The sequence below is a fragment of the Cherax quadricarinatus genome, chromosome 2 (assembly GCF_038502225.1).
Source record: "Cherax quadricarinatus isolate ZL_2023a chromosome 2, ASM3850222v1, whole genome shotgun sequence".
Classification (NCBI taxonomy): Eukaryota; Metazoa; Arthropoda; class Malacostraca; order Decapoda; family Parastacidae; genus Cherax; species Cherax quadricarinatus.
This window is the reverse complement of record NC_091293.1, coordinates 59,894,801-59,920,518: the sequence shown is the minus strand read 5'-3', so window position 1 is coordinate 59,920,518 and position 25,718 is coordinate 59,894,801. Positions and strand designations below refer to the sequence as shown.

Below are 25,718 nucleotides of genomic sequence, written 5' to 3'. Positions count from 1 at the left end.
CCACTGATAGGCTTTGTTGATAATTTTTTTTTTTCCTGTCTTCTACCAAGATGACTTATAGTATCATCTGCTAAGGATGATACACAGCTATGGCTAATTTTTTTATTGGGAGTTGACGTGTCGGCGGATGGATTTGTGAAGGATGAGGTTAATCATAGAATTGATGAAGGAAAAAAGGTGAGTGGTGTGTTGAGGTATATGTGGAGTCAAAAAAACGTTATCTATGGAGGCAAAGAAGGGAATGTATGAAAGTATAGTAGTACCAACACACTTATATGGGTGTGAAGCTTGGGTTGTGAATGCAGCAGCGAGGAGGCGGTTGGAGGCAGTGGAGATGTCCTGTCTAAGGGCAATGTGTGATGTAAATATTATGCAGAAAATTCAGAGTGTGGAAATTAGGAGAAGGTGTGGAGTTAATAAAAGTATAAGTCAGAGGGCTGAAGAGGGGTTGTTGAGGTGGTTTGGTCATTTAGAGAGAATGGATCAAAGTAGAATGGCATAGAGAGCATTTAAATCTGTTGGAGAAGGAGGGGTAGGGGTCGTCCTCGAAAAGGTTGGAAGGAAGGGGTAAGGGAGGTTTTGTGGGCAAGGGGCTTGGACTTCCAGCAGCCGTGCATGAGCGTGTTTGATAGGAGTGAAGGGAGACGAATGGTATTTGAGATCTGACGATCTGTTGGAGTGTGAGCAGGGTAATATTTAGTGAAGGGATTCAGGGAAACCGGTTATTTTTATATAGCCGGACTTGAGTCCTGGAAATGGGAAGTACAATGCCTGCACTCTAAAGGAAGGGTTTGGGATATTGCCAGTTGGGAGGGATATGTTGTGTATCTTTATACGTATATACAGTGGACCCCCGCTTAACGATCACCTCCCAATGCGACCAATTATGTAAGTGTATTTATGTAAGTGCATTTGTACGTGTATGTTTGGGGGTCTGAAATGGACTAATCTACATCACAATATTCCTTATGGGAACAAATTCGGTCAGTACTGGCACCTGAACATACTTCTGTGTCAGCATAGTTGCTGATCCCTGTATTCCCTGTATTATATAGCATAGCATATTAGTATCATCCATGTGCTTTAGATACGAGATCCCTTGTAGGCCTGTGGCTTTGTGTGACGTCACAGGATGCACATGTGTAGGCTCATATCTCTGCCCCGCTCTCACTCGGCGGCAGACCATTCAGCAGACAGGCAAGGCAGCTGGGCTCCATCCCTCACCATCTCAGACTGACAATATAGTTACCATCCAACAAGTGTGTCTGCCTTCAACCTACGATATCTCCATTAAGGAACCCTTACGATAAATGGTGGCATCGGAGGGCCTGTAATTCTGACGATTACAGTGATTTCTGGAGATAAATTTTCGACCAGCAAGACGGCCATTTCGTGTCACTAGTAGGCCTACCGAGGTTCACCCCAGCCAGCTACCTCAAGCCAGCTACTCTCCCAAGCTTCTACACCATTCACTGGTCAGTCTCTTTGTATTAGTGTGTCTGCTTATTTGCATCACTCCCGAGGGGTTGACCCGAGTTTGCAAAATAAGCCAGCTTCCAGTCTGTGGTGGGGGAGTCAGAACAACCGAGCCCAGTCGAGCCTAGTCTACTCCATCCAATTCCTTTGCCTGCCAAGCCAGCTTCCACCCCTGCTGTGCTCATCGTGTGAAGTTATCAAGCCATTCTGTGTGAAGGGTTAAGATAAGCCAGCTAGTAACTAACCCAGGTGTCTTACCCCAGTACTCAAGCAAGCCACGTGAGTAGTCTTCATCGCTTGTGATTCAAGCTCCAAGCATTCTGAGTGCTCTTTTTCATCCTTGTGGTGTTGTAGTATTTCGTGGGTTTATTTTAAGCCAGCCGGCTTAGAATTATCTTCGGGGCAGTGTGGGTGTTCTCAGTGAGACTTACGACGTTCAACCCATAAGCCCAGCCACTCACGATCACCTGTGTCGCACCATTGCCGGTCTCGGACGCCTCGCTCAGCCATTACCCACTCACCCTACTTCATCAGTGTTTTGGTGCACTGCTAAGGGTTGTAGCACCATATTTTAAGGACCACATAGGGGGTCAAGAGCTAGAGTGTGTTCGCGCCACCTTTATAAAGCCTCCTGTGTGTGTGTGTGTATCGCCGATGTAAGCGCAATTCTACGATCACCTGTGCAGAGGACAGCAGCAAGACCATATAAACAATCCATCAACCTCATTCTTCAAGTGTTACAGCGATAATATTTTTTTTTAGAGACATTTGCGAGTGTTGAGACATTTCTTTTGTGTTTCCAGTGATTTTTCTCTTAGTGACATTCAGTGACTCTTGATCAGACTCAGTGTTTATCATGTACTGATTGCATTAATTTCTTTTAATCTCCTTAATTCAGTGTTAATTTTCGTGCATTATCTTATGTCCGTTGTGTTGTGTATCTTTTTATACACTTGAAGTAAGTACTTAGTGTTTTTCCTTTGTTGTGTGTGCAACATATGAGCAGTATAGAACTTGTGTTACACTTCAGAATCACCTTGTGTTCTCAGTATTCCAGTGAAGTATTTCAGTAATTTTTCACCTCATATTCTGCATCACAACTCAGTGTTGTCTGTTATTTTTTTTCTTCCCAGCAATTGTGTATTTTTATTTTGTTCCCTGTGTGTTGAACATTCGTGTGTTCATATTCATATTCATGAAAAAATATTGTTAACGGGGGTCCACTGTACTTCTAAACTGTTGTTCTGAGCACCTCTGCAAAAACAGTGATTGTGTGTGAGTGAGTGAGGTGAAAGTGTTGAATGATGAAAGTATTTTCTTTTTGGGGATTTTCTTTCTTTTTGGATCACCCTGCCTCGGTGGGAGACGGCTGACTTGTTGAAAAAAAAAAAAAAGTGTCATGAGGATAAGCAGTAAAAATGAAAGGGTGCTTTGTATGCAGACCAAATTAGCATTATATTTTGCCTCCTAAGCTTTTATTTTCCTTGTACATCATCCTTTGCATTCAGTGCTGCTCTTTCATTTTCAACAGTTACAAAAAGATTCTTTTTTTTCTGGGTCCCTGGGTGTTAAGGACATTGCTCCTGCAGATACCTTCTTATGTTCTTTCAGTTCAGGGCATATATATATTTACAGTTATTATTGCACCTTCTTATATACGGATCATCAATCTTTATTTTTAATTAAATTTTTTTTTTTTTGTTGTACCCCAAAGGTTGTATAGTAACCTCTAAACTAGGTTAAGAGCTCAAATATTATTTTTTGATCTAGAGAAGTAACTTTCAACCTTCTTATTCTAGATATGGATTATATTATTGCTGTGATAATTACTTTCCAATTTATGATGATCCAACGATATGTTTGTCTTGTAACCTTTAATTAATGTTGGTCATAACACTTGATCTATAGGTCAGACTGAGCTGAGTTTTGCAGAGGGAAATTTAGATAATACTATAACCTTGAGTATCAGATTTGAGCAGGTTTGGATATAGTAAGGTGTTAAACACTGGATGTCTTGCCCTGGAACTCACCTGGTCTGAGTTTAGTAATGAAGAAGCTGTTTTAACCCTTTTGCTGTCGAGACCCCTGCTCACAAACTTGCTCTTGGTGTCAAAGAATTTTCAGGAAAAAAAAAAAAACTAAAATTTCTTATGAAATGATAGAGAACCTTTTCATGGTGGTAAGGAAACCAAAACTGCAAAATTTAAGGGGAAACTTGTGGAATTACACATTATCGATTTTGCCCACTTTGAGCCCTATTTTCGGCCAATTCCATTGTTCCAGTCGACCAAACTCATGGCTATTTCGCTAGAACTACTTTTGTTCTATCGATTGAGTAAAGAAGCCGCCTATTTACCAATTTCAACTACCCAATAAAGTGATCAGAAATTGGTAATTTGGCCAATTTCATAAACGATTGAAGGAAGGCCATTTTCAAAATAGGGTCCAGAGTAAACTGTGTAAATATTCCTAGCACTAAAATAACATTTTCTCTGTTCATTAGTCACATCTCCAGGCCCCTCTATTACACTTGCATTCCTTTTTGAATTTTTATTCACACAAAAAATAAAAGATTTACTGCTTTGCAGTAATGGTATTGGACATGTGACGTGATTTGTTTGCTCATGAACATCAGCAAAAATTGAACATTTCCGCTACTTTGAGCTCAATTTGAAGGTAATTTTAGTCCCTAAACCATTCTGTAATTTATCTTCCATTCTGTCAAATGAGACCAAAAAAATGAGAATACAACCATAAATACCATATGAAAATGCACTGCAAAGTCGCTGTTGTAAATGAAAAACACTGTCGGATTTTTTTTTTCTCATGCACTGCGTGCTGCAGGATATTTTTAATACTGTGCACACAGACCATTCAGACCCATTCTCTCATATGTAGGCCTACCAGCTTTCTCCTGCAAGATTAGAAGTCGCTAGAATTTTGGCGTACTATTACGGGACTGACACTGGATTCCAAACCGTAATGTTACAGGACTAACAGTGAAAGGGTTAAAATGAAGTATCTCTTGTTTGTGGTCATCCTCTTTCGAGTGCTGTCAGTTTTGGGAAGATACTCACTCGACTGAGAGCTGGACAAATGAGAGACTTTTGGCCATCTTGTAGAGAAATACCTAGTGCCATCAAATATTGATTGATTGATTATTGCCTACAAGTATTGATTGATTGATTTTTGTACTTATCAAAGAAGAGGTTGACTCCATTTTCACCCTGTACTTCAAATCCTTGATGACCTCATCGTGGCTGTTTTCTTAAGTCTCACTTTCAGTGCAGACTGACTTAACTAATTACACCAATTTTTTTACTTGATGTCAGCCCCCTTTTTCCTTCCATGGGGCATTGAAAGTCCTATATGGGTTTAGCTTTTTTTTTTTGTGACTAATAATAATACTCTTTTCAATACAGTTTTGAATGTGCTTGATAAAAATGTTGAATTAGTTTTGTCCAAGTGTACAGTGGTTCCTGAAATTGACCAAGTTTTTCTTTTTATCTAAATGTCAGTTAACCCAATTTTTATTTGGGTCCTTGTTTTATTTTCAGTTTAGTCAAATAGTGTTTTATATGCAAACTTTTGTTCTATATTAAATATGTTACTTTAGTTACATATTAAATATAGAACAAAAGTTATAAAAGTGTGTGTTTTGTGTTCATCACTTGCTATGTTGTTTACTGCAGCTGTGTCTGTGTTTTGAGGTGACAAAAGTGATATCAACAAAAAAGCAGATGGATTTAAGATGTTTGGTGACATTGGTATTCACTGATATAAAGTAGGAATAGGAGTGGGCTCAGGATTCAACTTTGAGGAACACCGATATTTATAAGTAAAGTTGAAGATGTTATAATGGTTACATATTGGTGTCTGTCATTAAGGTAAGATTTGATAAAGTACTTAAGTATGAATGACCTCTAAGCCTTTCATGTTTCAGTTAGAGTAGAATGTGATTAACAGTATTAAACACCTCTTGCAGATCATTGGACAGTTGGATATTTGTTTTTATGAAGTGTTTAGCATCTTGACTGTTTCAACATTGTTCATTTTTGTCCTGAAATAAAACTGGTATTGATGTAGAATATTGTTTCATTATATAAGGTATATTTGCTTATGTATTTTTTGTTCACCTTTTTTGTAGTATTGATAGATTTGAAATTGGCGTGTAGATGTGGACTAAGATTGAACTGTGCTCATAAAAGTAAGTCTGGTATTGTATGTATTAGTGCTAAAGATGTTTTGGAGAGAAATTCATTGACGTGTTCTGTAGCTTAGTTTTCTTTTTATTGCTGGGTTGATGAGGTGGTTTTTACTTGGTCATTGATGAGAAAAAAAGGGAGGGAAGGGTTTGCATTCTGGACTCCCATTACCACTAGGTAAGCTTGCACATAACATTATAATATATGTGAAACAGAGCTATGAGCCTAGCCCACTTTGTGAATAATGGGCCATAGGATGTATAACAGTGCTTATGGATTGATGAATTTGTAGCAGTGGAACTTGAGTATGTTAATGGAGTACAGTGGACCCTCAGTTACCGATATTAATCCATTCCAGAGAGCTTGTCCTTAATCGATTTTATCATGATCTGATTTAATTTTCCCCATAAGAAATAATGGAAATCCAATTAATCCGTTTCTGCTGTCAGGAGGCATGACAGAATAGTACTTCAATATGACGCCATTATCAACTCTACAGCTTTATTTATCTATCACAATTCATCTAGTATGACATAAACAATATTAATAACATAGAAACATGATATATACTCTAGAATGAATAAAATGTCATAATGTATGAGAGGAGTAAGTGTTGGGTGTACATAGTGGTGGAGGAGGCTTCTGCCGTCACCACTATCCACAAATAATACAGTGAAACCTCGGCTTATGAATGCCCCACCATGCGAATTTTTCAGGATACGAAGAGTCACTCGATAGTTTTTTGCTTCTGGATACGAACGAAATTTCAGGATACAGACTTCCCCCTCAAGAGAGGTTCCTTGGTGAGGGGCTCTTGATCAAGGGAATTGGATCTGTGCTCCACTTCCCTGAATTATTAATAATAATAATAATAATTTATTATTATTATACATGCGTACTAATGATAATACGCTGCAGCAGGCCTGTTGGCCCATACTAGGCAGGTCCTTCACAGATCCAACCCACTAATAGAATAAACGTACCCAAGAAATAAGTGTTGACAATTCTATTTACTCATCTTGACTGTGTGCTAATGGAGTTACAGGAAGCTGACATCGATGAAATGATGAACATTGACAATGATGGACCTGTTGTGCATTCCTTGAGTGATGGTGAAATTAGATGAATTGTGATATATAAATAAGCCGTAGAGTTGATTTTAACATATTGAAGTATTTTGTCATGCCTCCTGAGAGCAGGAATTCTGGTGGAATGGATTAATGCCATATCAATTAATTTAAATGAGGAAAATTGACTCAGCATACGAACAAATTGGGATACGAACAAGGTCATGCAACGGATTAAATTCGTAAGCCGAGGTTCCACTGTATGTATATGTACGTAATTTATAAATAAGAAATATTTACATCTTGATTTATAAATAAGAAATATTTGCACTTACCTTGGAGGAGATGTTAGTTTAATTATGTAGTTTGATGGAGTGTAGCGGGCATGCAGGGAGTGTAGCGAGCATGCAGGGAGTGTAGCGGGCATGCAGGGAGTGTAGCGGGCATGCAGGGAGTGTAGCGGGCATGCAGGGAGTGTAGCGGGCATGCAGGGAGTGTAGCGGGCATGCAGGGAGTGTAGCGGGCATGCAGGGAGTGTAGCGGGCATGCAGGGAGTGTAGCGGGCATGCAGGGAGTGTAGCGGGCATGCAGGGAGTGTAGCGGGCATGCAGGGAGTGTAGCGGGCATGCAGGGAGTGTAGCGGGCATGCAGGGAGTGTAGCGGGCATGCAGGGAGTGTAGCGGGCATGCAGGGAGTGTAGCGGGCATGCAGGGAGTGTAGCGGGCATGCAGGGAGTGTAGCGGGCATGCAGGGAGTGTAGCGGGCATGCAGGGAGTGTAGCGGGCATGCAGGGAGTGTAGCGGGCATGCAGGGAGTGTAGCGGGCATGCAGGGAGTGTAGCGGGCATGTAGGAGGCAAGAGGAAGGAGAGTTTATTATGCTTCAATGTGACGCTAATATCTCTACGGCTTATTTATCTATCACAATTCATTTATTATGACATAATAAACAATATTAATAGCATAGAAACATGATATATACTCTAGAATGAATAAAATGTCATAATGTATGTGAGGAGTACTAAGTGTTGTAAGTGTTGTTGTTGGGTTTACAAGGGCCACTGAGAGAAGCCATACATATTAGTGGTGGAGGAGGCTTCTGCCACCACCACTATCCACAAACAATATATGTAATTTATAAAAAAGAAATATTTACATTTTAATTTACAAATAAGTAAGTTCATTGAGGTATATGCGAATAGTCAGGGCCGGATTAAGAAGTCTCCGGGCCCTAGGCTATTCAGATCGGCGGGGCCCCTTTGAGTTACGGGTAAGCGAAGCGACCCCTTCCAGCTTGGGGGTGGGGGTCGGTGTGAGCCTGTTTAAGGTCTAATTAAATACATTCTGGCTATTTAGATTAAATTTAATAGGGAAAGTACATCAAGACAACCAAAACCATTTACCAATAGCCATTATAACTATCTTGTTAAATCATGCATTTTAAAGAGAATAAACTCAAGACAGCATAGTATCACTAGATTAGGCTATTAAAGTAGTGATATCATGTACCTATTATATTCAGCATAACCACTACAGCACTATTATTCCCTTTATAAATCACTGACCATTATTGTTATCATTGCATCATGCATAAGACTATCAAATCATATAAACTCAAGAAAGTAAAGAATTGTTTATATTCACAGGCACTTCTTAAATAAACTTTTTTCTGGATTTCATATTGGCAAAATCATCAATTATATTCTGAAAATCAATATTTCTTGTTAGATCAGACTCAGTGGTCAACAAGGCTAGGTTACACAATTTGTCTTGGCTCATTGTTGAACGGAGCTGGTTTTTCACTCTTTTCAAAACAGAAAATGAACGTTCTCCTTCACAGTTAGTAGCTGGAAGTGTTAGGTAAAGGCGATACACTATGTCAACATTAGGGAAGGTTTCTGAGATACCTGCATTTCTTAAATGTTTCAAAGCAGCTGAGGGTGCACATTTTTCAGGTGGAGCTTTAATCTGATTCATATACCCAGAAAAATGAACTATTTCTTCAACAAATGTGTCCTGAACATCTGCTGAAAGGTGTTGTTGCAACTTTAATGCAGCTTCTCTCAATTCTGCATCTGGCATAGTAGTAATTTTGAACAGAAATCCAAACTTGTCATTGAGATTCTGGTAGATTTCTTTTCTTTTCACCAATTCTGTAATCAGTGAATCCAGAATGACGAAGTATGTAGCTGTCTTACATTTCTGCCTTGATAGCAACACAATTTCATTGTCTGGCTCTTCAAAATTGCGTTTCCTCTTCCTTGACCGCTGATGATCAGCCCGGTAACTGTAGTCTTTCACCAGCAGTTTAGCTTTCTCTTCAAACATTTCAAAAGCTTCATCATTGCGAAGTGAGCTTACAAATTCCACTAAGCCTGCATAGAGGTTAGCACAAGTAGCCATTTCAATTTCAATTTTCTGAAGTGTCTTGTTCGTGGCATTTAACCGTTCCAGTATACAGTCCCAAAGCACACAGAGTAAGGCCAATTCAAAATGTTCCAATTTTGATGCTAAGCTGGCTGCTTCGCTTCTTGTAGTTGCTGTCTGGTCTTCATCCTCTGCTATTTGGATCAAAGCAGAACGTATTTCAGCAAAGCTGTCTTTCAAAGCATGTGTTGCATCATGCTGCGCTGACCACCTTGTTGTTGATAATGATTTGATGACATCTCCATGAATGGTTGACTTGAGTATACTCCACCGATGCGTTGAAGCAGAGAAAAAATTAGAGTGCTTGTAAAAGTCCAAAAAAAATGAAACTGCAGCGACACAACACTCCGCAGCACATGACCCAACAAGATTAAGAGAATGTGCTGAGCAGGGCACATATTCAGGAAGTGGGTTGATTTGCTTGATACGGGCTTGCAATCCATAATATTTACCCGACATGTTACTTGCATTGTCGTAGCTCTGGCCACGGCAATCCATAATAGAGAGATCATGTTCAAGCAGAGTATCCAGTACTACATTCATCATTGTTTCTCCATCATGGCCTGAAAGAGGAATGAATTTTATAAAGCACTCTACAGGCTTACCACTGGAGTCGACAAAGCGAACAATGAATGTCAATTGATCTGTATGTGAAATATCTGGTGTTGAATCTACACTTATTGCAAAGTATTTTGCAGTTTTCACAGCTGCTATGATGTTATTGAGGACCTTCTTAGTCATCAGTTCAATAAATTCATTACATATAGTAGATGACATGTAAGATACAGTGCCTCTTCCTGCATTCCCAAGGCGTGACACATGATTTGCTAAGAATGGATCGAATTGTGCTAACAGTTCTATGATCCCTATGAAATTGCCATTGTTTTCCGAACCAAAAACCTCATTTTCTCCACGGAAAGCAAGTCCTCTTAGAGCTAAGAATTTTACAACAGCAACAACTCTTTCTAGAACTTTTCTCCAATAAGTGCGCTCTTTTTCAGTTTGATTTTCCAAATGAGAATCCAATAAGCCTTTTTTCTGTGCACGAAATACACTGACTAAAATGCAGCTCCTGTGAGTGGTGCTGTTTTCATGTTCCTCGAAATGCTTGGAATTTTTCCAGTCATTGAACCCCTGTGTGAAGGTATTTTCTTTGGTAGAAAATAGCTTGCATGCTGAACAGTACACTTTTCCTGAGCTTTCAGAGTATACCATCCATGATCTTTTCACAGTTCCTGAATTTGCAAGCTTCCTATGAAACACAGATGACTTTAAACGACGACGACTTCCATCATCATAAATCCTTGCTGATTTCCTAAAGTCAATGTTCAGAGTTTGACTGAAGTTGTCTGCAATGAAAGCATTACGTAGAGAATCTGGGATTACATTTGGCCATGAGGCAGGATCTTTTAAGACAAATCCTGCGGATGAAATGTCCATTGAAACATTGAGAGAAGACACAAAAGAAGTAGATGCTGGCTGAGAAATAATGGAGGGAGGGCTTCCTGTATGATCTGATGTATCTGCAGATTCAACTGTACTGGTAACATCAGAAACTGTTTTCGTGAGCATGTCTGTGATCTTTCTGCAGCTTCCTACATCTTTCTTTTTCTGTTCTTGAATTTTCTTCTTTCTTTTCTGTGACTCGCTCGCATAAGAACGTCCAACATCACATTCACGAGATGCCATAATGAGGATGTATCACTGTCTGTAATCATGCAAATACAAATTTTTCATTATCAATTATTATTAATTTTTTAATTACATGTATTATTAAATTTTTTTTTGTCAATTGGGGGGATATGGCCCTTGTAGCCCCCTTTCCTCTGGCTGCGCATCTAAAAATTCAAAACGTTACCAGAAAGGAGTCATATACAGAACTTTTACCATAGATTAGGTTAGTGATTTGGGCTACGAATATTTTACTAATTCATCCTCCTTGATCTCCAATTTACTTAAACAGAAATCATACCGAGTCCAAGAACAATGCACAATGGTATTTATATTACCATTTTCATAACTAAACTAATCATTGTTTTGCATGATATATGGCCTACCACCATAGATAAGGGCATGAGAATTAAAGAATGCAGGGACAATTTTCAGTTTCACCCAACCAACGATTTTCTGATGTGGCTTATGTGTTTCTGGGGAAATATGTAGTAAATTAATTGAGGTTCTACATCACTTTCGTCACAACTTGAAAACTAAGCATTTGCGACGGAAGTGATGTAGAGCATCAATCAATTGAGATCTGTTATTGAAATGATAGACTTAAAGACAGGACAAAGTGCTTTTAAAACCTACAAACGGAAGTCAGTTTGCGTTTTTAGGTTTTTCTTTATAGTATTTTTACCAAAAATGCGTCTTTACTGGTCCATGAGTCTTTACTGGTCAAGTAACCCTATCAGGTACCTCCCTTAACATTTAGAGGCGAAAACAAACATTTATCCATACACATCAATGTCTATCAACAACAATTCAGTTAATTTGTCACAGTACAAGTCTAGATAACGTGTAATTACTACAGAAAATTGGAGAGGAATCTCCCATACTCGCCCATTAGCGGGAAAACATAGCTGTTCTGATGTAAACAAAGGCGTGTTGAGAGTTGCCATCTATGGTTAGGTTTATTTATTTTTATTTTATTTCATTATTTATTTTTGTTTTGATTAATTTTTAAAAATCAATTTTACTCTCCGAACACTTGAACTTTTTAGGTAGGGACCCCTTTGCACTTGCACCATGTGCGCAGTCTTGGATGAGCCCCTGAACCCCTTGGACTGCGGGGCCCCGAAATGCGCGAGGCCCTAGGCAAATGCCTAGTTTGCCTATGCGGTAATCCGGCCCTGAATACAGTTATGTACATAGATTATCATATATAACAGCATATGTGTAATTACCTAGGATAACCCAAAAAAAAGTCAGTGACTTGCGTAATTCCATTGGGGTTCTCTTATATTTACACTTATACAGTGGACCCTCGACAAACGCTATTAATCCGTTCCTGAGAGCTTGTTGTTAGTCAAAATAATCGTTAGTCAAGTTAATTTTCCCCATAAGAAATAATGGAAATCAAATTAATCTGTGCAAGACACCCAAAAGTATTGAAAAAAAATTTTTTTAACACATGAAATATTAATTTTAATACACACAAACTGAAGAAGACATGCACAGTTATATGACACTTAACTTTATTGAAGATCTGGTGATGATTGATGGGATGGGAAGAGGGGAGTGTGTTGATGGTCTTAGTGTTTAGAAGGGGAATCCCCTTCCATTATTACTTGAGGTGGCAAGTCCTTTTTTGGGGTTACTTCCCTTCTTTTAATGCCACTAGGACCAGCTTGAGTGTCACTGGACCTCTGTCGCACAACATGTCTGCCCATAGAGGCCTGTATCTCCCGTTCCTTTATGACATTCCTAACGTGTTTCACAACATTGTCACCATTAAACACTTGTTCAGGTTTCAGTCCTTCACTGTCTATGTACTCCTTGAATTCCTGCACATATTTTTCAGCTGCTTTTTGGTCCAAACTGGCAGCCTCACCATGCCTTATCACACTATGTATGCCACTACGATTCTTAAATCTCTCAAACCAACCTTTGCTGGCCTTAAATTCACTCACATCACCACAAGTTGCTGGCATTTTTCTAATTAAATCGTCATGCAACTTTCTAGCCTTTTCACATATGATCGCTTGAGAGATGCTATTTCCTGCTATGTGTTTTTCGTTTATCCATACCAATAACAGTCTCTCAACATCTTCTATCACTTGCGATCTCAGTTTCGAAAACACAGTTGCACCTTTGGCAAGAACAGCTTCCTTGATTGCCGTTTTCTTGGCCACAGTAGTAGCGATGGTTGATTGGGGTTTTGTGTACAGCCTGGCCAGCTCGGAGACATGCACTCCACTTTCATACTTAGCAATGATCTCTTTCTTCATATCCATAGTAATTCTCACCCTTTTTGCTGTAGGGTTGGCACTAGAAGCTTTCTTGGGGCCCATGGTGACTTATTTTGCAGGTGCAATCACTAAAAGGGCTGTGATAATATGAAATGTTCCGATTGTATGCTTGGAAGCGACCGCGGTGGCTGGCTGGCTTGTAAACACTGGCCAGAAGTGGACGCGTCTCAGATGGAAGGAATAGTGTTGGTAGAGTTTTTTAGCGCTAATCAAGGCAAAATTTTTGCGATAAAATGTATCGCTAGTCAGATTTATCGTTAATCGATGCCATCGCTGGTCGAGGGTCCACTGTATTTATTTTCTTATTTCTTTCTTCTTTCAACAACCGGCCGTATCCCACCAAGGCAGGGTGGCCCAAAAAGAAAAATGAAAGTTACTCTTTTAAATTTAGTAAGTTATACAGGAGAAGGGGTTACTAGGCCCTTGCTCCCGGCATTTTAGTTGCCTCTTACAACACGCATGGCTTACGGAGGAAGAATTCTGTTCCACTTCCCCATGGAGATAAGAGGAAATAAACAAGAACAAGAACTAGAAAGAAAATAGAAGAAAACCCAGAGGGGTGTGTATATATATACTTGTATGTGTAGTGTGACCTAAGTATAAGTAGAAGTAGCAAGACGTACTTGAAATTTTGCACGTTTGAGACAGAAAAAAGACACCAGCAATCCTACCTTCTTGTAAAACAATTACAGGTTTCAGTTTTACACTCGGCAGGATGGTAGTACCTCCCTGGGCGGTTGCTACCAACCTGCTACCTACAACTTTTTTACTTGCACTTATATATTTACACACATCTTGGAGGAGATGTTAGTTTAATTAGTTTGATGGAGAAGATGCTGGCAGAGGTTTAAGGTGGTGGAAGATATGTAGCAGGCCGGCATATGTTCATTGGCTCAATACACATCCAACAACATTGGAGAGTTACTTTCGTGTAGTTTTTCTATCTCTTACTCACTCAACTTACTTGCTACACTGTTAATTCTACACTTTATTGCTGGCTGGCACTATAGCCTTTATCGATACCTGCTGCTTTAGTATCGTACATATTGTAGAATCACTGAATCACTGCAGAAGGCATATTCTCCCCTCTCTCTTCCTCCTCCACTTTGGTGCTTTGCTATGAGTTTTTTCTTGAATTTTATTGTGTTTCTTGCCTTCTTTATCACAGGGCTGTCACTAGAAACTTTCTTTGGGCCCATGGTGGCTTATTTAGCAGTTATAAGCCCTAAAAACAATGGAATAATACAAAATATATCGCATGTACACTTGGAATCGTCCTCCCTGACTTGTAAACAATGGCACACTGGCTGTACATGGGCTCAGGCCGCGCGGACACATTCGGGATGAATGTCCCTAACTGAGTTTTTTAGTGTTAGCTGAACCAATATTTTGACACAAAAACGCATTGGTATGTGATTTTATCACTATCCGATAGTATCATTAACCCCTTGACTGTTGAAACCCCAAATCCTGAGGTGTCTCCTAGTGTCGAAAAATTTTCGAAAAAAAAAAAAAATTCTTATGAAATGATAATCTTTTCCTGATGGTAATGACACCAAAAGGACGAAATTTGATGGAAAACTTACGTAATTACGCTCTCGCGAAATTAGCGACCTCGGCGATATTTACGAATCGGCGATTTCGCCCAGTTTGAGCCCCATTTTCGGCTAATTCCATTGTTCCAGTTGACCAAACTCATAGCTATTTCTTTAGAACTCCATTTGTTCCATCAATTTAGTACAAGAAACTGTCCATTTACCAATTTCAACTACCCAATAACGTGGTCAGAAATTTGCAGTTTGGCCAGTTTCACGCAAATTAAAAAATATGCCAATTTCAAAATAGGGTCCAGAATGAACAATGCAGACATTGCTGGCTCGAAAATAACATTTTCTTTGTTCATCAGTCATATCTCCAGGCCCCTCTGATATTACTCTTGATTTCTACTTTGAATTTTTATTCAAACAAAAAATAGAAGATTTACTGTTAGGCAGACGACTGAAATATTATAATAATTGTATAAATAATGTCAACCCATTCGTGACTGCATATTAGAATGGCTAGTTGGACATTTATTGGACAATGGTATCATTTGTTTACTTTTGAACATTGGCAAAAATCAAACATTTCCCCTGCTTTGAACTCCATTTCAAGGTTTTTTTTCATAGTAAAACCAATCAAAATCACCTCTATTTCTATAATATGTTTTCCATTCTATCAAATGAGACCAAAAAAAAACGGGAATACAATCATAAATACCATACGAAAATAGACCACAAAGTCTGCGTTTTAATCCAAAAAACGGTCTGATTTTTTTTTCTCATTATGCACTGCGTGCTGCAGGTTTTTTTATATGGTGCACACTGACCACACAGACCCATTCTCTCTCATGTGGGCCTACCAGCTTTCTCCTGCTTGATTTGAAGCCGCTAGCTTTTTTGAGTATATATGTCAAACACAGTGGCTCGTAAGATGTATATATATATACGACAGAAACAGTCAGAGAGTTAACTGAGGGTCCACTGTACATAGTTATGTAGTATATATGAATTGGAAAGAGAACAGATTTTCCTTGTGTTGAGTAAGGTTGCCGCAACCCAATTTTACTTTTTATCCAACATCTCCTGATGGTTGAGGGGTTGAGGTGGTTTGGTCATTTATAGAGAATGAATCAAAGTAGAATGACATGGAGAGCATATAAAACTGTAGGGAAAGGAAGCCAGGGTAGGGGTCATCCTCAAAAAGGGTGGAGTGGGTAAAGGAGGTTATGTGGGTGAGGGGCTTGGACTTCAAGCTAGCACGCACGAGTGTGTTAAATAGGAGTGAATGGAGACGAATGGTGTTTGGGACCTGACGAGCGGTTGGAGTGTGAGCAGGGTAATATTTAGTGAAGGGAGTCAGGGAAACCAGTTATTTTTATATAGCCGGACTTGAGTGCTGGAAATGGGAAGTACAATGCCTGCACTTTAAAGGAGGGGTTTGGGATATTGGCAGTTTGGAGGGATGTGTAATAGGACGGTATATATATAATTGGGGCTTCTGATATTATATTCTATATGGAGTTTATTATATTATTTGATATTGTGTATATGGACTTAAGTAAGGCTTTCGTGATAGTGTATGTGGACTTCAGTAAGGCTTTCGATAGTGCCACACCAGAGGCTATTGAGGAGACTTAAGGCACACGGAATAGGAGGAGAAATTTTTTTCCTGGGTAGAGGCATGGCTGACAAATAGACAGCAGTGTGTTTGCATAAATGGGGAGAAATCAGAATGGGGGCACATCACAAGCGGTGTTCCTCAGGGGTCAGTGTTGGGCCCGTTGTTCACAGTTTACATAAATGACATAGATGAGGGAATAAATAGCGACATAAGCCTAGAGAACAAATGGATTTGTCAGTTAAAAATAGGAGAGGAGAGTTATTAAATGGAGAGTTAGAGGTATTGGGAAGATGGAGGGAATATTTTGAGAAATTGTTAAATGTTGATGAAGATAGGGAAGCTGTGATTTCGTGTATAGGGCAAGGAGGAATAACATCTTGTAGGAGTGAGGAAGAGCCAGTTGTGAGTGTGGGGGAAGTTCGTGAGGCAGTAGGTAAAATGAAAGGGGGTAAGGCAGCCGGGATTGATGGGATAAAGATAGAAATGTTAAAAGCAGGTGGGGATATAGTTTTGGAGTGGTTGGTGCAATTATTTAATAAATGTATGGAAGAGGGTAAGGTACCTAGGGATTGGCAGAGAGCATGCATAGTTCCTTTGTATAAAGGCAAAGGGGATAAAAGAGTGCAAAAATTATAGGGGGATAAGTCTGCTGAGTATACCTGGTAAAGTGTATGGTAGTTATTATTGAAAGAATTAAGAGTAAGGCGGAGAATAGGATAGCAGATGAACAAGGAGGCTTTAGGAAAGGTAGGGGGTGTGTGGACCAGGTGTTTACAGTGAAACATATAAGTGAACAGTATTTAGATAAGGCTAAAGAGGTCTTTGTGGCATTTATGGATTTGGAAAAGGCATACGACAGGGTGGATAAGGGGGCAATGTGGCAGATGTTGCAAGTGTATGGTGTAGGAGGTAGGTTACTGAAAGCAGTGAAGAGTTTTTACGAAGATAGTGAGGCTCAAGTTAGAGTATGTAGGAGAGAGGGAAATTTTTTCCCAGTAAAAGTAGGCCTAAGACAAGGATGTGTGATGTCACCGTGGTTGTTTAATATATTTATAGATGGGGTTGTAAGAGAAGTAAATGTGAGGGTCTTGACAAGAGGCATGGAGTTAAAAGATAAAGAATCACACATAAAGTGGGAGTTGTAACAGTTGCTCTTTGCTGATGACACTGTGCTCCTGGGAGATTCTGAAGAGAAGTTGCAGAGATTGGTGGATGAATTTGGTAGGGTGTGCAAAAGAAGAAAATTAAAAGTGAATACAGGAAAGAGTAAGGTTATGAGGATAACAAAAATATTAGGTGATGAAAGATTGGATATCAGATTGGAGGGAGAGAGGATGGAGGAGGTGAATGTATTCAGATATTTGGGAGTGGACGTGTCAGCGGATGGGTCTATGAAGGATGAGGTGAATCATAGAATTGATGAGGGGAAAAGGGTGAGTGGTGCACTTAGGAGTCTGTGGAGACAAAGAACTTTGTCCTTGGAGGCAAAGAGGGGAATGTATGAGAGTATAGTTTTACCAACACTCTTATATGGGTGTGAAGCATGGGTGATGAATGTTGCAGCGAGGAGAAGGCTGGAGGCAGTGGAGATGTCATGTCTGAGGGCAATGTGTGGTGTGAATATAATGCAGAGAATTCGTAGTTTGGAAGTTAGGAGGAGGTGCGGGATTACCAAAACTGTTGTCCAGAGGGCTGAGGAAGGGTTGTTGAGGTGGTTCGGACATGTAGAGAGAATGGAGCGAAACAGAATGACTTCAAGAGTGTATCAGTCTGTAGTGGAAGGAAGGCGGGGTAGGGGTCGGCCTAGGAAAGGTTGGAGGGAGGGGGTAAAGGAGGTTTTGTGTGCGAGGGGGCTTGGACTTCCAGCAGGCGTGTGTGAGCGTGTTTGATAGGAGTGAATGGAGACAAATGGTTTTTAATACTTGACGTGCTGTTGGAGTGTGAGCAAAGTAACATTTATGAAGGGGTTCAGGGAAACCGGCAGGCTGGACTTGAGTCCTGGAGATGGGAAGTACAGTGCCTGCACTCTGAAGGAGGGGTGTTAATGCTGCAGTTTAAAAACTGTAGTGTGAAGCACCCTTCTGGCAACACAGTGATGGAGTGAATGATGGTGAAAGTTTTTCTTTTTCGGGCCACCCTGCCTTGGTGGGAATTGGCCAGTGTGATAGTAATAAAAAAAAAAATAATCAAATTTGCTGATGACACCAAAATAGGCCGTCCAATTCATTCTAATGAGGACACTAGAGCACTCCAGGATGATTTGAATAGACTGAGGCAATGGTCAGAGAAGTGGCAGATGCAGTTTAATATTGACAAATGCAAAGTTCTAAATGTTGGACAGTTAAATAATCATGCCACATATAAACTAAATACAGTGGACCCTCGCCTAACGATATTAATCCGTTCCTGAGAGCTCAACGTTAGGCGAAATTATTGTTATCCGAATTAATTTTCCCCATAAGAAATAATGGAAATAAAATTAATCCATTCCTGACACCCCAAAGTATGAAATTTTTTTTTTTTTTTTTTTTACCACATGAAATGTTAATTTTAATACACACAAACTGAAGAAGACATGTACAATTACATGACACTTACCTTTATTGAAGATCTGGTGATGATTGATGGGATGGGAGGGGGGGAGAGTGTGGATGGTGCTAATGTTTAGAAGGGGAATCCCCTTCCATTAGGACTTGAGGTGTCAAGTCCTTTTCCGGGGTTACTTCCATTCTTCTTTTAATGCCACCAGGACCAGCTTGAGTCACTGGACCTCTGTCGCACAACATATCTGTCCATAGAGGCCTGTACCTCCCGTTCCTTTATGACATTCCTAAAGTGTTTCACAACATTGTCAGTGTAATAGTCACCAGCATGGCTTGCAATAGCTGTGTGAGGGTGATTTTCATCAAGAAAGGTTTGGACTTTAAGCCACATTGCACACATTTCCTTAATCTTTGAAGTAGGCAACTTCCTCATTTCTCTATCCCCTCCTCCGGAGCAGTTTCCTCAGGTCTGGCCTCTTGCTGTTGACGATGATCTTGCAGCTCATCAGTGGTTAGTTCTTCATTGTCCTCCTCCACCAACTCTTCCACATCCTCCCCACTAACCTCCAACCCCAAGGACTTCGCCAATGCCACAATTGATTCCTCAACTGGCATACGCTTCTCAGGGTTAGCCTCAAATCCTTCAAAATTCCTTTTGTCTACACATTCTGGCCACAGTTTCTTCCAAGCAGAGTTCAAGGTCCTCTTAGTCATTTCCTCCCAAGCCTTACCTATAATGTTTACACAGTTGAGGATGCTGAAGTGATCTCTCCAAAACTCTCTTAGTGAATTGAGTTTCTGAGGTCACTACAAAGCACCTTTCAAACATAGCTTTTGTGTACAGTTTTTTGAAGTTTGCAATGACCTGCTTGTCCATGGGCTGCAGGAGAGGAGTGGTATTAGGAGGCAAAAACTTGACCTTAATGAAACTCATGTCCCCACAAAGTCGCTTTGCCAAGTCTGTAGGATGACCAGGGGCATTGTCTAATACCAGGAGGCACTTAAGGTCTAATTTCTTTTCAATTAGGTAATTTTTCACAGTCAGGGGCAAATGCATGGTGTAACCAGTCATAGAAAAAGTCCCTAGTGACCCATGCCTTACTGTTTGCCCTCAACAGCACACACAAATTAGCCTTGAGGATATTCTTTTGCCTGAACGCTCTGGGAGTTTCAGAGTGATACACCAATAAAGGCTTCACTTGGCAATCACCACTAGCATTGGCACACATTAACAGAGTAAGCCTGTCTTTCATAGGCTTTTGGGAGTGCCTTTTCCTCCTGAGTAATGTAGGTCCTGCTTGGCATTTTCTTCCAAAACAGGCCTGTTTCGTCACAATTAAACACGTGTTCAGGTTTCAATTCTTCACTGTCTATGTACTCCTTGAATTCCTTCACATACTTTTCAGCTGCTTTTTGGTCCGAACTGGCAGCCTCGCCATGCCTTATCACACTATGTATGCCACTACACTTCTTAAATCTCTCAAACCAACCTTTGCTGGCCTTAAATTCACTCACATCATCACTAGTTGCAGGCATTTTTCTAATTAAATCCTCATGCAACTTCCTAGCCTTTTCACTTATGATCGCTTGAGAGATGCTATCTCCTGCTATCTGTTTTTCGTTTATCCACACCAATAACAGTCTCTCAACATTTTCTATCACTTGCGATCTCTGTTTCGAAAACAAAGTTGCACCTTTGGCAAGAACAGCTTCCTTGATTGCCATTTTCTTGGCCACAATAGTAGCGATGGTTGATTGGGGTTTACTATACAACCTGGCCAGCTCGTAGACGCGCACTCCACTTTCATACTTAGCAATGATCTCTTTCTTCATATCCATAGTAATTCTTGCCCTTATTCCTGTAGGGTTGGCACTAGAAGCTTTCTTGGGACCCGTGGTCACTTATTTTGTAGGTGAAATCACTAAAAATGCTGTAATAATACGAAATGCTCCGATTATATGCTTGGATGTTACCGCGGAGGCTGGCTTGTAAACAATGCCACCGGCGGAACAAGTGAGGCTGGCTCAGGCTGCACATGGACGCGTCTCGGACAAATTGTGTTGAGCGAGTTTTTTAGCGCTAGGCGAGGCAAATTTTTTGCGTTAAAATGTATCGCTAGGCGGATTTAACGTTATGTGATGCCATCGTTAGGCGAGGGTCCACTGTATTTGAGAGTGGACTTGTCAGCAGATGGATATATGAAAGACGAGGTGAATCATAGATTAAGTGAGGGGAAAAAGATAAGTGGTTTTGAGGCAGTTTTGGAGATCAAGAACTTTATCTGTGAATGCAGAAAGATGAATGCACCAGATTATATTGGTACTATCACTACTATATGGGTATGGTGTGATGCATGGGTTTTAAACATTATAGCGAGGAGGAAGTTGGAATTGGTGGAAATGCCATGTTGGAGGGTGATGTGTGGCGTAAATGTGATGCAGGGTTAGCAATGGGTTGGGGGGAAGGAAGATCAGCAACAGGTTGGAGGGAAGGGTAAAGATGGTTTTGAGTGCAAGAGGCTTGAAAATTCAACAATGTTTTGCGAGTGTTAGATTGGAATGAGTGGGGGCAATTGATGTTCTGTTGGGGTGAGAGCAAAGTAGCATTTAGAAAGGAATTCGTTGATACTGGTAAGCCGGACTTGACTTGGTGGGCTGTATGTTGCCTGCATCATGAAGGAGGGGTGAGGATGATACAATTTGGAGAGTCATCTGAACTATGATGTAAGCTTGCTTCTGGCAGGACAGCTACTGAATGAATGACAGTGAATGTATTTACTAATTATTATTATTATTATTATTAATTATTATTTATTATTATTATTATTCCCCCCCCCCCAAGTCGCTTATCTCAGATGTTTTATGTTATTAAAAGTCTGTAGGTACTCTGGTACCTTTGTGTGCATGTCTGTTAAATTACGTTTTTTGAATTATGAAGGTGTGAACAGCCCTAGGTCTTGTGCCAGCTTTTGAGATAGTGACATGAATTAGCACTTTAATATGTCGAATTGTATCCTTGTACATACAAGGTAAGCTTGTACTGTGTTAGTTTAGCAGTTTATTCTGCTGTTGCTTCTGCTCCTGCTGCTTCTCTTGCTCCTGCTGCTGCTGCTCCTCCTTCCTCTTCTGCTGCTGCTCCTCCTTCCTCTTCTGCTGCTGCTCCTTATTCCTCTTCTGCTGCTGCTCCTTATTCCTCTTCTGCTGCTGCTCCTTATTCCTCTTCTCCTGCTGCTGCTCCTTATTCCTCTTCTCCTGCTGCTGCTCCTTATTCCTCTTCTCCTGCTGCTGCTCCTTCTTCCTCTTCTGCTGCTGCAGCTTCTTCCTCTTCTGCTGCTGCAGCTTCTTCCTCTTCTGCTGCTGCAGCTTCTTCCTCTTCTGCTGCTGCAGCTTCTTCCTCTTCTGCTGCTCCAGCTTCTTCCTCTTCTGCTGCTGCAGCTTCCTCTTCTGCTGCTGCAGCTTCTTCCTCTTCTGCTGCTGCTCCTTATTCCTCTTCTGCTGCTGCTCCTTATTCCTCTTCTGCTGCTGCTCCTTATTCCTCTTCTGATGCTGCTCCTTATTCCTCTTCTGCTGCTGCTCCTTATTCCTCTTCTGCTGCTGCTCCTTATTCCTCTTCTGCTGCTGCAGCTTCTTCCTCTTCTGCTGCTGCTCCTTATTCCTCTTCTGCTGCTGCTCCTTATTCCTCTTTTGCTGCTGCTCCTTATTCCTCTTCTACTGCTGCTGCTGCTACTTCCTCTTCTGCTGCTGCTACTTCCTCTTCTGCTGCTGCTGCTGCTACTTCCTCTTCTGCTGCTGCTTCTTCCTCTTCTGCTGCTGCTGCTTCCTCTTCTGCTGCTGCTCCTTATTCCTCTTCTGCTGCTGCTATTTCCTCTTCTACTGCTACTTCCTCTTCTACTGCTGCTGCTACTTCCTCTTCTGCTGCTGCTTCTTCCTCTTCTGCTGCTGCTGCTTCTTCCTCTTCTGCTGCTGCTGCTTCTTCCTCTTCTGCTGCTGCTCCTGATTCCTCTTCTACTGCTGCTGCTATTTCCTCTACTGCTGCTGCTATTTCCTCTTCTGCTGCTGCTTCTTCCTCTTCTGCTGCTGCTGCTGCTTCTTCCTCTTCTGCTGCTGCTGCTGCTTCTTCCTCTTCTGCTGCTGCTGCTTCTTCCTCTTCTGCTGCTGCTGCTTCTTCCTCTTCTGCTGCTGCTGCTTCTTCCTCTTCTGCTGCTGCTCCTGATTCCTCTTCTACTGCTGCTGCTATTTCCTCTTCTGCTGCTGCTATTTCCTCTTCTGCTGCTGCTTCTTCCTCTTCTGCTGCTGCTGCTGCTTCCTCTTCTGCTGCTGCTGCTTATTCCTCTTCTGCTGCCGCTGCTGCTATTTCCTCTTCTACTGCTACTTCCTCTTCTACTGCTGCTGCTACTTCCTCTTCTGCTGCTGCTTCTTCCTCTTCTGCTGCTGCTGCTGCTTCTTCCTCTTCTGCTGCTGCAGCTTCTTCCATTTCTGCTGCTGCTGTTGCTGCTTTTTCCTCTTCTGCTGCTGCAGCTTCTACCTTTTCTGCTGTTGCTGCTTTTTCCTCTTCTGCTGCTGCAGCTTCTTCCTCTTCTGCTGCTGCAGCTTCTTCCTCTTCTGCTGCTGCAGCTTCTTCCTCTTCTGCTGCTGCAGCTTCTACCTCTTCTGCTGTTGCTGCTTTTTCCTCTTCTGCTGCTGGAGCTTCTTCCTCTTCTGCTGCTGCAGCTTCTTCCTCTTCTGCTGCTGCAGCTTCTTCCTCTTCTGCTGCTGCAGCTTCTACCTCTTCTGCTGCTGCAGCTTCTACCTCTTCTGCTGCTGCAGCTTCTACCTCTTCTGCTGCTGCAGCTTCTACCTCTTCTGCTGCTGCAGCTTCTACCTCTTCTGCTGCTGCAGCTTCTTCCTCTTCTGCTGCTGCAGCTTCTTCCTCTTCTGCTGCTGCAGCTTCTTCCTATTCTGCTGCTGCAGCTTCTTCCTCTTCTGCTGCTGCAGCTTCTTCCTCTTCTGCTGCTGCAGCTTCTTCCTCTTCTGCTGCTGCAGCTTCTTCCTCTTCTGCTGCTGCAGCCTCTTCCTCTTCTGCTGCTGCAGCTTCTTCCTCTTCTGCTGCTGCTCCTTATTCCTCTTCTGCTGCTGCAGCTTCTTCCTCTTCTGCTGCTCCTTATTCCTCTTCTGCTGCTGCAGCTTCTTCCTCTTCTGCTGCTGCAGCTTCTTCCTCTTCTGCTGCTGCAGCCTCTTCCTCTTCTGCTGCTGCAGCTTCTTCCTCTTCTGCTGCTTCTTCCTCTTCTGCTGCTTCTTCCTCTTCTGCTGCTTCTTCCTCTTCTGCTGCTGCAGCTTCTTCCTCTTCTGCTGCTGCTCCTTATTCCTCTTCTGCTGCTGCAGCTTCTTCCTCTTCTGCTGCTGCAGCTTCCTCTTCTGCTGCTGCAGCTTCTTCCTCTTCTGCTGCTGCAGCTTCTTCCTCTTCTGCTGCTGCAGCTTCTTCCTCTTCTGCTGCTGCAGCTTCTTCCTCTTCTGCTGCTGCAGCTTCTTCCTCTTCTGCTGCTGCTCCTTATTCCTCTTCTGCTGCTGCAGCTTCTTCCTCTTCTGCTGCTGCTCCTTATTCCTCTTCTGCTGCTGCTCCTTATTCCTCTTCTGCTGCTGCAGCTTCTTCCTCTTCTGCTGCTGCAGCTTCTTCCTCTTCTGCTGCTGCAGCTTCTTCCTCTTCTGCTGCTGCAGCTTCTTCCTCTTCTGCTGCTGCAGCTTCTTCCTCTTCTGCTGCTGCAGCTTCTTCCTCTTCTGCTGCTGCAGCTTCTTCCTCTTCTGCTGCTGCTGCTTCTTCCTCTTCTGCTGCTGCAGCTTCTACCTCTTCTGCTGCTGCTCCTTATTCCTCTTCTGCTGCTGCTGCTGCTCCTTCTTCCTCTTCTGCTGCTGCAGCTTCTACCTCTTCTGCTGCTGCAGCTTCTACCTCTTCTGCTGCTTCAGCTTCTACCTCTTCTGCTGCTGCAGCTTCTACCTCTTCTGCTGCTGCAGCTTCTACCTCTTCTGCTGCTGCCGCTTCTACCTCTTCTGCTGCTGCCGCTTCTACCTCTTCTGCTGCTGCCGCTTCTACCTCTTCTGCTGCTGCAGCTTCTTCCTCTTCTGCTGCTGCTCCTTATTCCTCTTCTGCTGCTGCTGCTGCTGTTTCTTCCTCTTCTGCTGCTGCTCCTTCTTTCTCTTCTTCTGCTGCTTCTTCTACTGCTGCTGCTTCTACTGCTGCTGTTGCTGCTGCTTCCACTGCTGCTGTTGCTGCTGCTTCTACTGCTGCTGCTTCTTCCTCTGCTTCTCTGCCACTGCTGCTTCCTCTTCTGCTGCTTCCTCTGCTGCTTCTGCTGTTTCCTCCTCTGCTGCTTCCTCTTCCTCTTCTGGTGCTACTGCTGCTTCCTCCTCGTCTGCTGCTGCTTCTACCTCTTCTGCTTCTTTTGCTTCTTCATCTTCTGCTGCTGCTTCTGCCTCTTCTGCTGCTGCTGCTTTTTGCCTGTGACTTGGTGTGCAGTTTTTTTTCTGTTTTCTCATATAAGATCTTTATGAAAGAGGTTGTTCTTGTCTGTGTTCTTAGCCCTTTTGGTCTTTGTTCATTTAGGAATGAATTCGTACATATAACTAAAAAATGGTTACATTAATACTGGACAGTATTTTTTACTTGCAAGTCTAGTAGGGGATACTATGCAGCTTCATCAGGTGACTTTTGCCTTGGAGTCCTCAGGCATTATCATATACCACTTTATTTTTTTCTCCTGCATTTCCTTATACAGTAGGGCCCCATTTATACGGCAGGTTAGGTTCCAGGCTGCTGCTAGAAAGCAGACTTCGCCGGAAAGCAGAACTCCATTTTTTTCTATTTATTAATGCATATAAATACACAGTACACTCATTAT

General features: G+C 41.7%; 1 protein-coding gene across 2 annotated transcripts in view; it reads left to right on the top strand.

Moving 5' to 3' along the window:
* The window catches only part of KdelR (ER lumen protein-retaining receptor), a 140,198-nt gene that overhangs the window by 98,315 nt on the left and 16,165 nt on the right, over positions 1-25,718 (top strand). The window contains exon 6 of one of the 2 annotated variants that reach the window (XR_011392395.1): positions 5,169-5,363. The exons of the other annotated variant lie outside the window; for it this stretch is intronic. The gene's annotated coding sequence lies outside the window, so the exon portion shown is untranslated. The remainder of the gene's footprint in view (positions 1-5,168; positions 5,364-25,718) is intronic. 2 annotated transcript variants of the gene reach the window in all.